Genomic DNA, 14,973 nt, shown 5'->3' with positions numbered 1-14,973 from the left:
GCAGAATATCATTCCATAGATGGTAAAATTAATGTTTAAATTAAATTAATCATAAAAATATAATATTAATGAACTGTTTAAGACCAGCTGGGCCATAGGGCTTTATAATTCACATCGCGTTCTCTAATCACTTTTACCCCCAAACCCGTAGATGGGACAGATGGACAGATAAGTCACATAATTAAGTCGTAACGTGTCGGATCTGTCACTACAATTAATATAGACCGCGATACGATCATAAAGTACCCCCACAAAAACTTGGGGTAAAATGATGGTCGAACTGGGAGATAGGCAGTATACTGTATACACGTCATTAAATGAATAGACTCTACACAGAACAATACCATACAGTAGTTAACTCTAGCATACTAGTTACTACCTTCCTAGTTCCTAGTCTTTCTACCATTCTATTGAGTATTTTCCAAGACAGATGTAGCTCAGAAAGTCCATGAGATCACATCAAGGGGTTTACGTGGAAATCACTGTTGATCCTGGTGAGGTCGCGATGCTTAATGTCTTTTTTTATTATTTGAAAGCAAATGACTGGGAGTTATTGTACCGTATGATACCATAGTATTGTGGTCTCTACAATCTGCTTTACATAATCTATGTCATTAATATTATTACAATAATATTATTACACACAATACAATACATTAATATCACTTCATTACAAAGAATTCGTTTGTCGCGCAGGAACCGCACATTTACCACACAAAAACTATGTCTTTTCCTGGGACTCGGAGCATCTCCTTTTTAAATTTCATCCAAATCGATTTAGACAGTTCACTGTTAACAGACAGACACATCTTCGCATAAGATATTAATATGGATTGGCACCCAAGAAACCCATAGTTAATTTTATAGGTAAGTACAGTATAATATAAAGGGCTAAAGTAGTAGGTATTTCTCGTAAAAATAAACTTCAGTAACGCGACGCCCAAGTCATTTCAAGGCCAATTATATGAATCAAGAATGCGCACAAGGAAATGTCAAAACTTTTCCACATACCCATAAAAATGTTAATTCCACACTAATTCCACATAATGTTTTATAATTTTTCGGAAATATACCTACATGTAAGTGTTAAGCGGAAAGTTTAGGACAAGTACTAGGTATGTTATGCAATAGATTATTTTGAAGTTTAATGAATGAATGATAGGTTGCTTGGAAGAAATCGCTTTATAGCGACTAGAGATCGCCCAATGGTCGAAATTCGACCTTAGTTTCAACGACATTAGGACTACTACCTATATTTTGTAAAAAATATTGACTTTATCATATTTTTTTTTCAACTCTTGTCTCTGGGACTCAGCTGATCTCAGACTGGCCGTGTAAGCATTGTCTAATAGTATCTTAGATTTAATAAAAAAAACTATAATCCATGTTGTCAACTTGTTGTCAACAGACTTCAACCATAAATAAAAGAGTATAATTCGTATGTATAGGCTTGTCACTCAAAAATCTGTCATTTCTCATGTGTGTGTGTTGTAGTGTGTGTAATGTTTTATTTGTTAAAAAATGTATGATAAAAGCATAATTTCAAAATAATATTAGTTCGATGCACTCCTTCACCATATAAACTATAACTGTGCAAAATTTCATGCACCTACGTTTCCTCATTTTTCGTAAAAAGGGTTACAAAGTTTTAAGTTCGCGTATTAATAGTATGATAAAGCCGCCTTTGTGCTCATGCTGAGTTCATGTAACTTCTTTATTATGTTTGTACATTTTGAGCACAATAAAGCATATTCATTCATTCATTCAATGAGTATGAAAGTCCTAGACCTAGAGTCTAGACTCTAGAAGATATAAAAAAAATCTGCCATTACTTTTTAGTCGGGTAAACGTTTCTCCGACACTTTCTCCTCCCGTCTCACCAAAATATATCCAGTCATTCACATGGTACCGTGCCTGAAGGAAACAGGAAGGAAACAGGGATGCACTGTAATATACTGATTACAATTCTAGACATCCTATTCAATTTCAAATCAATCTACAAAGTCTCACTCAGGTGTATTACTATTGCATAGACGTCCAGGCATTCATACCTGCATTACGGCACAACAAAAGATCACCAAATCAACTCTTATTCTTGGAATATCCAGTATGAATAGTGCATTGTCGTCTTTGTTGGTAGTCACTTTACAATGTGGCGTTTTTTTCGTCCCAATCTGGAGTCTTTTGTCGTGTAAAACAAATGCACCTGGCCCTAAAGGTGTTAGGCTTTTGTTTACTATAATTATATTACCACCTGCTCTCCCTAGGTCCTTGATGTGTACTTACGCATGCTTACTGCTTATAGTATTTCAATAGTATTAAAGTTACTTCACTTGTTCGAAGTAGGTACTATTACTACTTTAGAACAGTGTTTTTCAACATGTGGGTCGTAAGCCCCTGTGTCTCGAAGCTTCTGTAGGGTCGCCGGAGGTCGAGACTATTTCAGTAAGAACACAGTTAAGATTAAAAATATTAAGGAAATTTTTAACAGAAAAATATTATATTTTAATAAATAAAAACACACTGTAATCTGCATAGTGTGTACCCTATACACGATGAGAAAACGAAGGGTCTCGTAATATATTTTCATACCAGGTTGCAAAAAAGGTTTAAAAATACTGGAAGAAGCATTCAGTTTGAAACTAAAATTAAGGCTTTCGTACTAAGATTACATTTATTTTAATCTAAATTTTGAATCATTGGTTTTAATAAAACTTTGATACGCAAGTAAATCAAGCAGTGTCAATAATATTTAAAGGCAAATTATAAAACTTAGGTATAATAGTTTATTGTGGAACGCTTCTATTGCAAATTACAATAGCCTACCTGTATATAATATATATTATGCACCGGTAGATACGTTTAATATTCAATAAATTTAATTTTTATCTGAATATAAATAAAGCTCAATACAAGCGGTTATAATGCAACCAATTCAAAAATCACATATAAACCGCGCAATTAAAGAAAAAAATCCTTAATTTAGTCGATTATAATTTTATGTAAATCAATATTAATAGAATGCTTACATTAATGAATGAAAAATGTATAGCATGTCCGGTTCTCAGCCAAACCCTTGAGTGAATATGGGTATCTAGGTATCTAGGTACAAGGTTCTAGCCCTGTGTCAGTTTTACTTTCACCCATTACGAAATCTGAACTTAGGCACTATGATTCATTCAGGTATCCTAGGGCTAGTCATGCGTATTTTCTGAAGTTAGGTAATCGAACTAGGTTCTAAGATCTAGGTAATCACGCTAATATAACAAACGCGATAGTATGTAGGTACGTCCAGTTAAGGCTCTGTATTACCATCCATATTACTAATATTATAAACGAAAAAGTGTGTATGTCTGTGACCTCTTCACGCTAAAAACAGCTGATCCGGGAACCTCGAAATTTGAGTCTCGGACACAACATAGAATACTTTACCGGAGGCCCAATCCCCTACCCTATTCCGTTCCCTACCCTCCCCTATTCCCTTCCCTTCCCATCCCTACCCTCCCCTATTACCCTATTCTCTCTTAAAAGGACGGCAACGCACCTGCGGCTCTTCTGATGCTGCGAGTGTCCATGGGCGACGGAAGTTGCTTTCCATCAGGTGACCCGTTTGCTCGTTTGCCCCCTTATTTCATAAAAAAAAACTCTAATTTTTATCCCGGAAATATGTTCGGTTCCAGCGCCATAAACGAATTTTGGCGCAACGGAGTTGCAACTTGCAGGCGTCATCTAGTATTACTATATTAAGGGCCTGTTTCACCACTTTCTGATAAAGTGCCGAATAGGCTATTCAAAGCTTTTTTGACAGGTTCACCATACTCTATCTGTCAAGTTACGTGGTGGATAGCTGTCACTTATCAGGAAGTGGTGAAACAGGCCCTAAATCAAATACCTACTCTTCCCAAAAAATTTACGGTTCATGTAGGACACGATTAGGTTATTATACCAAAGGGTAAAACGTTATATCGTGCGAAGTTTCTAGACTTAAAATGATCCATCGATCATCGTTAAACTTGGGGTCACTACTCCACTATCACAAAATCTCAGACACTTTTTACAACATTTAAAAAAAGGTAATTTAAAACATTTAAATTAAAACATAAACGAAATCAGCACAGCTATGGGCGAGTCGTGCCATGCAACAACGGGTTCCTTAGGGTGCAAAGAAAACGAACATTTTTCTACAAAAAGTAGTCTATCCACGGAAGAGGCTATATCTGTACCAAATAACACAAAAATCGGTTCAATAGTGAAATTAGAGCATTTGAACAGACTCCTTAGCTTTATATAGTATTAGAGATAGTATATCTTAGAGGTTTTTGAGAAACCAACTTTTAGGCCACATAGAAATTTCGTACCCCATGTAAAGTCTGAATCAAATCTCATAATTATAATATCTGTGCCAAATATTATAAAAATCAATCCAGTAGTTAACGAGATAAGAGATTAGCGCGTTCAAACAAACTCTTTGAATTATAAGAGGCCTTTGAGAAACCATATTTTAAAGCCAAATAGAAATTTTGTATATCCCATGTAAAGTGTCTGTCAAATCCCATGTATGAAACGAAGGCTCGGATTTTAAGGGGTTCCGCGACAGCGGAGCCCTAAAACCTTTTAAATTTTACGCCCAAGATAAAATCAGAACGATGTTTATGATAATATGGAACATAAAATTCCTGACAGACTAAAGTACAACGTTAAAACATTTTAGTATGGCGTTATAACGAACGAACATTTGTTAGGTAAATCGGCAACTCTTAATTACCACCCGTTCAAAGTTAATTTACCTCGCAGTAAAATCAACCTGTAAAAGTACCTGTAAAATCAACCTTAGGTTTACACCATAAAGGTGCTGTTACAGGTATTATAACTTTGAACTGATAGTAAGTACGTACTTAACTCGTACACTCGGGTCTTTAAACTTGAGATTCATTCATGTCGTTTTGATTTACGTCATATTGTCATTATATGGAGTCATTGAGTCACCCAGGCTTTTTTACCCAATTTTCTATTACTTTTATTTAATTTTCTATTAATTTGTTTTGTTGTAGGTATTGTGTGTTTACAGAATGTTATCAAATTGTATCGAGTTATAAAATCTTCTAGTTCTAGTAGGTACTACACTTTTTTTGTTAAGTACATTTAAAATTTTAATTTTAATTTCACAAGGACTTTCTTTGTGTATGTTTAACTGTATGAAACTGTGAATTTTTAACTAGACACATAATTACCACATACACTATGCCGCCGCCGCCGGCAGGCTATTAGTACTTATTTAGAAAATTACTTGGTTTTTCAATAAAGATTTATTATAATAATAATAATAATTTATTGAAAGCAACAATACATCTGCTACAAAATATTTTTACAGGTACATTATATTAATTTAAGATTACAGACGTTTTAGTGCCGAGTTTCTTTGATGTCTGCACTAGGCTGAGCCTGTCCTGCAGATCACCAGAATAGTATCTTAATTAAAAATAAAAGCAAAGTTACTAAAATTATTAAATATCATTACCGCGCTGTGTTGTGTGTGTGTGTGTGTGTGTGTGTGTTTATGTGATTATTTCTATCTATTATATCTATCTTAATATTTGTTCTTTTTCGTCATAATCTAAAGCTTTCAGCCATCGCGTTACTTTTTCTTTTACTTCTTTTAATGAGCTGTTTTGTATAGTGCATTTCCTGTTTACTTTATTATATTATTATTATTTTTCGTTTTCTATTCGTAGACGAAAAACACAATTTTTTTTCATTTACTTTTTTGTCTCACTATATTAAATGTCAAAACACGCGTAAAATATTTTCACCTGCAGGCTGCACTAAATTTCTTTCAATATTTTTCAGTCATCATCATCATCAGCCTATTGCCGTCCACTGCTGAACGTAGGTTTCCCCCAATGAGCGCCAACCATCCCGATCTTGTGCAGCCCTCATCCATCCGCTGCCAGCCACTTTCTTCAAATAGTCGCGTCGGTCCACCGTGCTGCGGGACGTCCTACACTACGTTTGCCTAAGCGTGGTCTCCACTCTAACACTTGTCTGCTCCATCTACCGTCTTCCAGTCTGCAGACATGACCAGCCCACTTCAACTTCAGCGTGCTAATTCTATGAGCGATGTCGGTGACTTAAGTTCTCTGCCGAATGAATATTAGGAATTTTGTCTACCAGAGATCTATCTGATCCAGTAATAACCATGAAAAACCTAATTTACACAATGCCCAGTAAACAAGCAGGTAATAGATCTATACATAATAATATTATAAATGCGAAAGTGTACCTATCTGCCTGTCTGTCTGTTACCTCTTCACGCCCAAACCGCTTAACCGATTTTGCTGAAACTTCATATGGAGATATTTTGAGTCCCGAGAAAGGACGTAAAATACTTTTAATCCCGGTAAATGTACGCGATAAACGAATTTTGACGCAACGGGTAGCCGCGGGTGTCATCTAGTATAATATTATCTTTATCTTCTTATGTATAAAATTCTCGTGTCACAATGTTAGTTACCGTACTCCTCCGAAACGGCTTCACTGATTTTTACCAAATTTTATATGCACATTCAGTAGGTCTGAGAATTGGCTACTGGCTACTTCTACTTTTTATATTGATAAGTGCGTTAATAATTGATGAATAAATAATACCGAAATTATTACAACTCGAGACTGACGGCGACCATTGTTTGTGCGACGGGATAGCGATGGATGTTGCCATGGTTCCATACTTATTTAGTCACTTTAATAAAATAATATCCAGGGCGAAAAACTTTATATGGCAAAACAACGTTTGCCGGGACAGCCAGTATTCTATAGATTTACAACCCTGTCATCGGTCCAGTGCCTATTACTATTTCGATTATTTTTTGTGTCATTTGTGTCACTACTTGGAAGTGATATATCAGGGGTTTATGTCAGCGCAGTCGGGTGCACCGTTACCTGCGGCGTCATTGTACGTCATCGTGACGTAAGTTATGGCATGAGTCATGACTCATGACGTTTTCACGTAGATGCAGAATTTTTGAAAAATGCTTACCTACGGTGACGGGCGACGGATATAATAATATGTGTTCTACGGAAGAGTAAATCAGTCAAATTGTAAGTCAAGACTCATGACGTACGTGTACATACGACATACGTACGTCAAATGTGACGAACATCAGAAAACTACAAAAAATAAGGCATATTACTAAGAGACCGAACCAAGATTATAGATGCTCTCCGCTTCGCCAAACAACTAAAGTGGAAATGGGCAGGACATGTTGCGACATTAAATGACCAGCGCTGGACCTCAATAGTAACATCTTGGAAAGGACCTGAAGAAGATCCCCTTTTCAGAAAAAGAAAGTATGCAAACCTTACATAACTAATTGCACAAAATTATCTAATCTACTGCCACAGTCCACAGAATAGATAGTACAAGCTACTGCCAAGTTAAAAACTTGGCTTCCCAAAACCGTCTAGTATCTTAATTACCCGACAGGTGGCGTCTTGATTCCCTTAATGAGGTCTTAAATATTTGTTAATGTACCCGCAATGTGTTTTTAATACCCCGCTGCCATCTTGGGGTATTTTTTTACCCCGTTGTCCCTCGCAGGGGTCTATTAGACAGTAAATTATAGGGCCAAGGACCAGGGCAGGTGTCTTTGTGCTCTCCGCGAAGACAAAAACAAAATAAAATTTACATTAAATGACGATTTAAAGATCTCGTTGGATTTTGACAGATACAAGATGGCGCCGAGGTTATGACGTTTGCACCTATTTAAATTTGGAACGTGTTAAATAGATTTTGTTCTTAAATTAAATTCAGATTTGACAACGTTTTAAATCTTTAAAAGTTGTTTTAAGTATATGACTATGATTTGAAAATTGTCATTTTTACATTGTTTTAAATACTTGTACTTATAAGATTATTTCGTGTCAATTTTCATGTCAAACAGGCTCTGTAATCTGTTACTTGCCACGAACTTTTAAGAATGCTTAATTTGAAACAAATTCTTAATATGCTTTTAAACAGATTTTTTAAATTTTTTTAAGAAATACTGAAAATGCATTTAGTCATTAATATCGTAAGAAAGAAAGCCTAAACACCCTTTAAAACTATTTGTCCACAAAGGCCTACCTGTCGTAACTGTAACTTTTGTAAGCCGGAAATAAACCGAATGTACCTTTATAATAATCTAACACCTATCGGTCCAGTTAATAAAATGTCAAGTTACCATTATTATAGGGTTTATAGCACGTGTCCTTATAATTGATTCTGTAGATAATACGAATAAGCACCTTATGTTTAACCTAATAGAGTTCAAAATCCAACCTAAAATATTCGTATGCCCACTTGAATTAATTGCGGACTTTGTATCGATAGTAATAAAGTCTAATTCGCAGTGTTTAACAAACATTGGGGCGATCCAAATAACTGAAACCAGTAATTTATTGTAATTCGGGTCCTCATTATTTCAAAATTCGAACGCCAAACATGTTGTTTCATTATACACCGTTCAGTGTTCTTTTACGTTTGATGTGACCTTTCTTCCGTGTGTTTTAGGATCATTTTCGCATAAATCCAGTGGCATTGTCCGGATTATGTCCAATTTTTGTTTTCTACATAGGTGGTAGGGCACGTCGACATTCTATAGACTATAAGTTTGTTTAAAAACCAGTCACTTATTAATATTAACAATTAGGGATCCATAAGTTACGTGATGCACAAAAAAATCGTAACTAGACGTAATCTATAAATTTTAAATAAGAATGGAAGATGGGAGCAAGTATTTAGGCCAACACGCCGTTATTATAGGTCGATAATATCGCATGCGGTATTGCGATAATGCGTCCCGATTCCTTGCACATAGGGTTGCCATCACCCAAATTCCCTTCGCCGGTCAGGCACGACAAAATTCCCGGACGTTTGGCCGAAATGTGGTTATTTCCCCGGACACCCCGGACGACACAGTATTTACGATAATGTCTTGCCAATTTTTGCTTTTCCAACAAGAATTTGTAAAAATCTGACTAACTCAAGTCCGTGCTAGAAACCCACGTATGCTTAGCGAGTTTTTATCTTTCTTTATTGCTGCATGACTTAAAAATTAAATTTCTCTCATTAAAAGTGACTTTTCAAAAACCCGACCGGACGCACCCCGGATGCTCTTCAAATTAGGACAAATCCGGGGAAATCCGGACGGATGGCAACCCTACTTGCACACAGCTGCGTTTTTATCGTCCGATATTTTACCATTGCATCTCTCTCAGGTTACATGCAAAAAAGTCAACGCAGCGCACGCACATGCAAGGAAGACTCCAACAAGTCGTCGCGCATTCATATCCATATTATAGAAGAGTTTTTAGGACACTCTGAATACATGATACAGTCATGTAACCAGTCTCAAACTGTCGATAAAACCAAACGTCCTACAAGTTCTTTAACGTTATTGTCGCAGGTGTGTTTTTTTTTTTTTTTTTTTTTATGAGATAAGGGGGAAAACGAGCAAACGGGTCACCTGATGGAAAGCAACTTCCGTCGCCCATGGACACTCGCAGCATCAGAAGAGCTGCAGGTGCGTTGCCGGCCTTATAAGTGGGAATAGGGTAATAGGGGAGGGTAGGGATGGGAATGGAATATGGTAGGGGATTGGGCTTCCGGTAAACTCACTCACTCGGCGAAACACAGCGCAAGCGCTGTTTCACGCCGGTTTTCTGCGAGAACGTGGTATTTCTCCGGTCGAGCCAGCCCATTCGTGCCGAAGCATGGCTCTCCCAAAGTGTGTGTACGATCGTTTGCGTCCTGGATACAAAACATTCTAGAACTCATATCGGAATATCGCAGGACGGAGAAACGCAACGTCCTACTTCCATTTCGCCGTTATTATCGCAGCAGTGTGTAACTATATGGCCATCCTAATACAAAATGTACTGAAAACAGATATCGCAATAACAAATGCTATCTCAGACCAAATAAATCATTATTTTATTATCGACCTATAATAACGCGTCTGTGTGGCCTGTCTTCTCATGTGATTTACAAAATGGCTGCCTTACAAAAAAAAATCTACAACTACCCACATTTTTGTTTCAACACAAATGTCACATCATAATCAGCTCAACTTAATTAATTTTTTTTTTACTCTAAATTTAAGTTAAGAAGCCTTAAATTTTAAAAAGAAGTACTTACCAAAAAGCACTTACCGCGTACAATACTAATATTAATATTAAATGCACTATAAAGTATAATCAAGTTTACGACGTACTTAACTTTTATGGTCGAGTCTTGAACCCCGTTTGATATTAAAAATTAACAAAATTATTTGTTACTTCTCGCAGGGGTAAGTAACCCTTTCGGTAAGTCGTTACACTAGTAAATTAGGTGTGATAAATATTGTAAAAATGTATGGTTGATAAAATGTTCATTATCAATGTCCTTTGTGTTAGAAGCATTAAAATCTGTTTATTCCTGAGCCCTGGGCGTGTGATCGAATGAACAAGCAAACCTTCAAGAAGAGAGCGAATTATGTATATTATAAAATAATAACATTTGTTATGTTAGTGTTACGTTTATCATGCTATACGCAAAATAATAATTAGTATACTATACCTTATATTGTACATTTCTTTCCCTATCACTTGAACAGATTAAGTATTAAAATTAAATATGTTACTTATTCGAATACTCTATATCCAACAATAACACGCCTAATTAGTTCAAACCCCGATAAAATAGTTTTCGTGTTATTTCCCTTCCCTCATTAAAACACGAATATTAGTTATAATATAGATTAAGATTTTATGGGCATTGAAATATAATGTAATAGAACGGTAACTCATATACATTTGACTGCCCAAATATGAGTCCAGTTATGGACATAAATACGCCGTTTGGGCAACGATACGACCGACCCGAGATTGACAACAAGCTGAAAGTCCAAAGTTAAAAAAGCTCCACGAAACGCAAATGTAGTTTTTGTGGAATTCCGGTCGCTTATACTATGAGCTAAACAGGCCGGTCGCGGAGGGTGGGCCTGTGTTAGACAGATCCTGAAAACTCTCCGTTCAACGGCTGATAAGTGATGGCAAACCCGCAGGTGGTTTTAGTGGGTCGGCTGGCGCTCTCGTGATAACCATTTGATCCTCGACAAGGAATGCAGTGGTGAGGTGCCATTTGGTTGGGAAAAAAATGGCACTTCTGGTCGGCCAGTCCCACATATCCCCGGGGTGCTTCAACTTAACTGAGGCACATCCCCAACCCAGGGCACTTGTAATAAAAAAAACAAAGGTCTGCATTTCATGGCACCATTTTTTTACTGACTTACTCTTCCATAGCAGTTATTACTCGTTGATATAATATTATGGTATAATATTATTATTGAAGGTCTCGTTACGTTAATCTACTACTTATCTAATGTGCAAGGTTACAACAGTTTAACTTTAATAGTAATTGGTCCGTTAATTATATTGACTATAATATTATATTTTACTCATTATGCCATATTTTATTATAATGTGTTATACATGGTTATACGTAACGTTAAGTTTACTTAGTTATTTAAAAGTAACGGCGAAAAAATTACTTGTTATTTGCGGGGGGTAATATTATTTCCCGAAATACATATACATAATAAATACATATACGTATTAAAAATTAAACTTGACAAAGATGTAAAATTATATTACTAGATGACTTCCGCTCATTATTCAGGGATAAAAACCATCGTGTGTCCTTTCCCGGGACTCACAGTATCTTAATTCCCAGCAAAATTGGTTCAGCCTTTTGGGCGTGAAGAGGTAACAGACAGACAGATGTCGGACAGACGGACACACTTGCGCATTTATAATATTAGTATGTATTTAATAACTATTCCTACCTTGCACTTGTATACATAAGAATCCATACAAATATTATAAATGCGAAAGTGTGTCCGTGTCCGTCTGTCTGTCTTGTTACCTCTTCACGCTCAAACCGCTGTCCGATTTTGCTGAAATTTGGAATGGGGATACTTTGAGTCCCGGGAAAGGACATAGGATACCTTTTATCCCGGAAAATGTACGGTTCCCGCGCGATAAACGAGTTTTTGGCGCAACAGAGTTGCGGGCTTCATCTAGTTTAAGATAAGTCCAACAACTTAGTATGGTTAATTTTCATTAACCATTGCATTGTATAGTTAATTCTATTCTAAGTAACATTGTAATAAAATAACCTAAACTGTAAGAGACCGATAAGAGGTCGTAACACCAATAAGTATCCAAAACAATTTACTGATAAAATATGCAAGAGTTATCAGATAGGCTACGAATTCGCGTAGCAACTAACATTCTTGCAGATTTCAATGATTTGCCGAGTACAGATAGGTCGCTTCGAACATTATTGTGTGATATCTGTAGAGTTTCTACATTTCTCGATGTTTTGTTGTAGGTCTGCTGGTAGAGATCTCTTCTAGAGTGTATTCTATGTACTTTATTAATATATTATCTATCTACTTTAAGCTTGTTTAAAAAAATGTACATAATATTGTATAAATAAATAAACATTTCTCACCTTCTTTGCATTAAAAAAAATACATAATAATTTATCTTGTAAGCGTATAAGATTGAGAGCAGATGTCTTCTTATCACACTAGGCAATACTATTAGTAACGAGTGCTCAATAGCGAGTGGTCTTCATTAGCCATTAAAGCCTGTGTTACTACACAGGCTTTAATGGCTAAGCGCTCTTACAGACGAACGGCACGTGTCGGCGGCACGTGTCGGCGGCACGTGTCGGCGGCAGTCGACGGCAGTTGACGGCACGTGTCGGCGGCAGTTGACGGCAGTTGACGGCAGTTGACGGCAGTTGACGGCAGTCGACGGCAGCCGTTGACAATTTATGACGCTAGCAGGGGACCTACCACGACCTTTCCTAAAACGATCATTTGCTTTGTTGTAAGATTATAATAACATTACCGTACTCACTTTTCAAATATAATTTTACTAAGAAACAGTAAAAAATGCAAAATATTGTTAAATCCGCTGTGAAATATCAACTTTTTTGACGTTAAAGTAATTATTGCTTATCTGACAAACGGTGTCGTTAATAGAGGTGGTGGCCCCCAGTTGTGACGTACCGCCTAAAGGTAAGCGGCCACAGGTCGGTATCATACGCAACGGACGTCTCGCATCAAACGTATAATTTTTTCACAGTACTTCCGCTGAATCGGCAGCGTACGGATTATTGAATAGCCTAGTAAATAAATGCTCAAAAGGGGGTGTGAATGGAATAGTCGAAAGCAGAAATTTTGACTTAGAAACTTTGTTTGGACTACTTTGAAGATAAACATACTGTCTAGTCGGTAATCCGTACGCTGCCGATACAGTGGACGTACTGTAAAAAAAATATCCGTTTGATGGAGACGTCCGTTGCGTACGATACCGACCTGTAGACCTTTACCTTTACGTGCTACGTCACAACTGCAAGGTCGACGGCTGCCGTCGACTGCCGCCGACTGCCGCCGACACGTGCTGCCGACTGCCGTCGACTGCCGCCGACACGTGCCGTCGTCTGCCGTCAACTGCCGCCGACGCGTGCCGCCGACACGTGTTCGTTTGTAAGCGCTCTAATGGTGTTCCTAGAGTCTAGACATTCTCAGTAGTTTTATTTTAACGAGTAACGTTTAACATCGGCCCCAGTGGGACACAAGCGTTGAAGACAAGACATTCAACGCTTGCAACATCCTGTACTTACGCCAACGATTACCGTATGGCAGCGAAAAAATGTACATGCGTAGCAACATACCATTCAAAGTCTGTACGAAAATGCATCTTATATCGTCGACATAAAGGTTTCTTAAGAGGTAATATAACTGTGAATGGTCTGTAGCATCAAAAATGTCACATACTCACGTTATCAACGGTTATCGGCTACTGAACCCGGCGAACCTGAAACAGACGGAAAATCACTGAGTAAGGAGTTGAAGGGTCACGTGATAATATGGAGGTCGTCGTCAATCGAGATTTGGGGCCAATATTGTTGCACTTGAAGATAATAACATAAAAAAATTGGTTATTTAAGATATTGTTACTAAACTTCATGCGTATTATGATAAATCTATACTAATATTATAAAGCGGAAGAGTTTGTTTGTTTTAACGCGCTAATCTCAGGAACTACTGGTCCGATTAGAAAAATTCTTTCAGTGTTAGATACCTCATTTATCGAGGAAGGCTATATTTATAGGCTATATTTTGTCACGCTAAGACTAATAGGAGCGAAGAAACAGAGGAAAATGTGGAAAAAGGAGGAAAAATTATTTAAAAGAGCTTATCTCACGAACTACTGGAGCAATTTTTATGTTACATATTTGGCACAGATAAAAAGTAGACCACGTAATTCTTTACGTGGGCTATTTTTGTGGACTAATTTGTCTGCGAAATTCCTAATTTACGCGGGCGAAGCCGCATGAAACGTCTAGTAATAACATAAATAAATAAAAATAAAAATTTCTTTCTTTGTACATTTTTTTTGTACATTCTAAACAGGTCAGTATTAAAAAATAAGCATGTTATTTAAAAAAACTTGTCAGCATATCAAATTACAATCGAACCTAATTATGGATTCCTAAATTTTTCATTTCATTCATAGATTCAATCCAAAGCAAGGTTATAAATGCGAAAGGGTTTATCTTAAGAGGGCGACTAACCCCAAAAATCAAACATCGTTCTTCTCTCTTCACACTCACGCCCGTCTTTCATTTGCCAGGTGAAAAAGGACGACGCGGATTCATCGCCAAATTAGTTTTTTCTCAATAACTCGATAAATATACAACATTTTAAAAATCCGCTAGGTCGATCTCTCAATGATAGAATTTTATACAATGTGTTAAAATATTAACTTAGTTCAATACACGGTTATGGCAATAAATGAAAAATTCGTGAAAATTAGATGCATCTTTGTGATTTTTTTCTATCGAGAAAATTTTAAGATATCGTGTTTTTGCTCAGATCGAAT

General features: G+C 36.8%; 1 protein-coding gene across 1 annotated transcript in view; it reads right to left on the bottom strand.

The window, feature by feature from the left end:
• The window catches only part of LOC121739379 (mitochondrial cardiolipin hydrolase-like), a 167,211-nt gene that overhangs the window by 73,790 nt on the left and 78,448 nt on the right, over positions 1-14,973 (bottom strand). Inside the window, exon 5 of the mRNA XM_042131817.1 lies at positions 13,870-13,905. The gene's annotated coding sequence lies outside the window, so the exon portion shown is untranslated. The remainder of the gene's footprint in view (positions 1-13,869; positions 13,906-14,973) is intronic.

Source organism: Aricia agestis, chromosome Z (assembly GCF_905147365.1).
Source record: "Aricia agestis chromosome Z, ilAriAges1.1, whole genome shotgun sequence".
NCBI classification, from domain to species: Eukaryota; Metazoa; Arthropoda; class Insecta; order Lepidoptera; family Lycaenidae; genus Aricia; species Aricia agestis.
The sequence above is the reverse complement of the archived record's forward strand: the minus strand, read 5'-3'. Positions and strand labels throughout refer to the sequence as shown.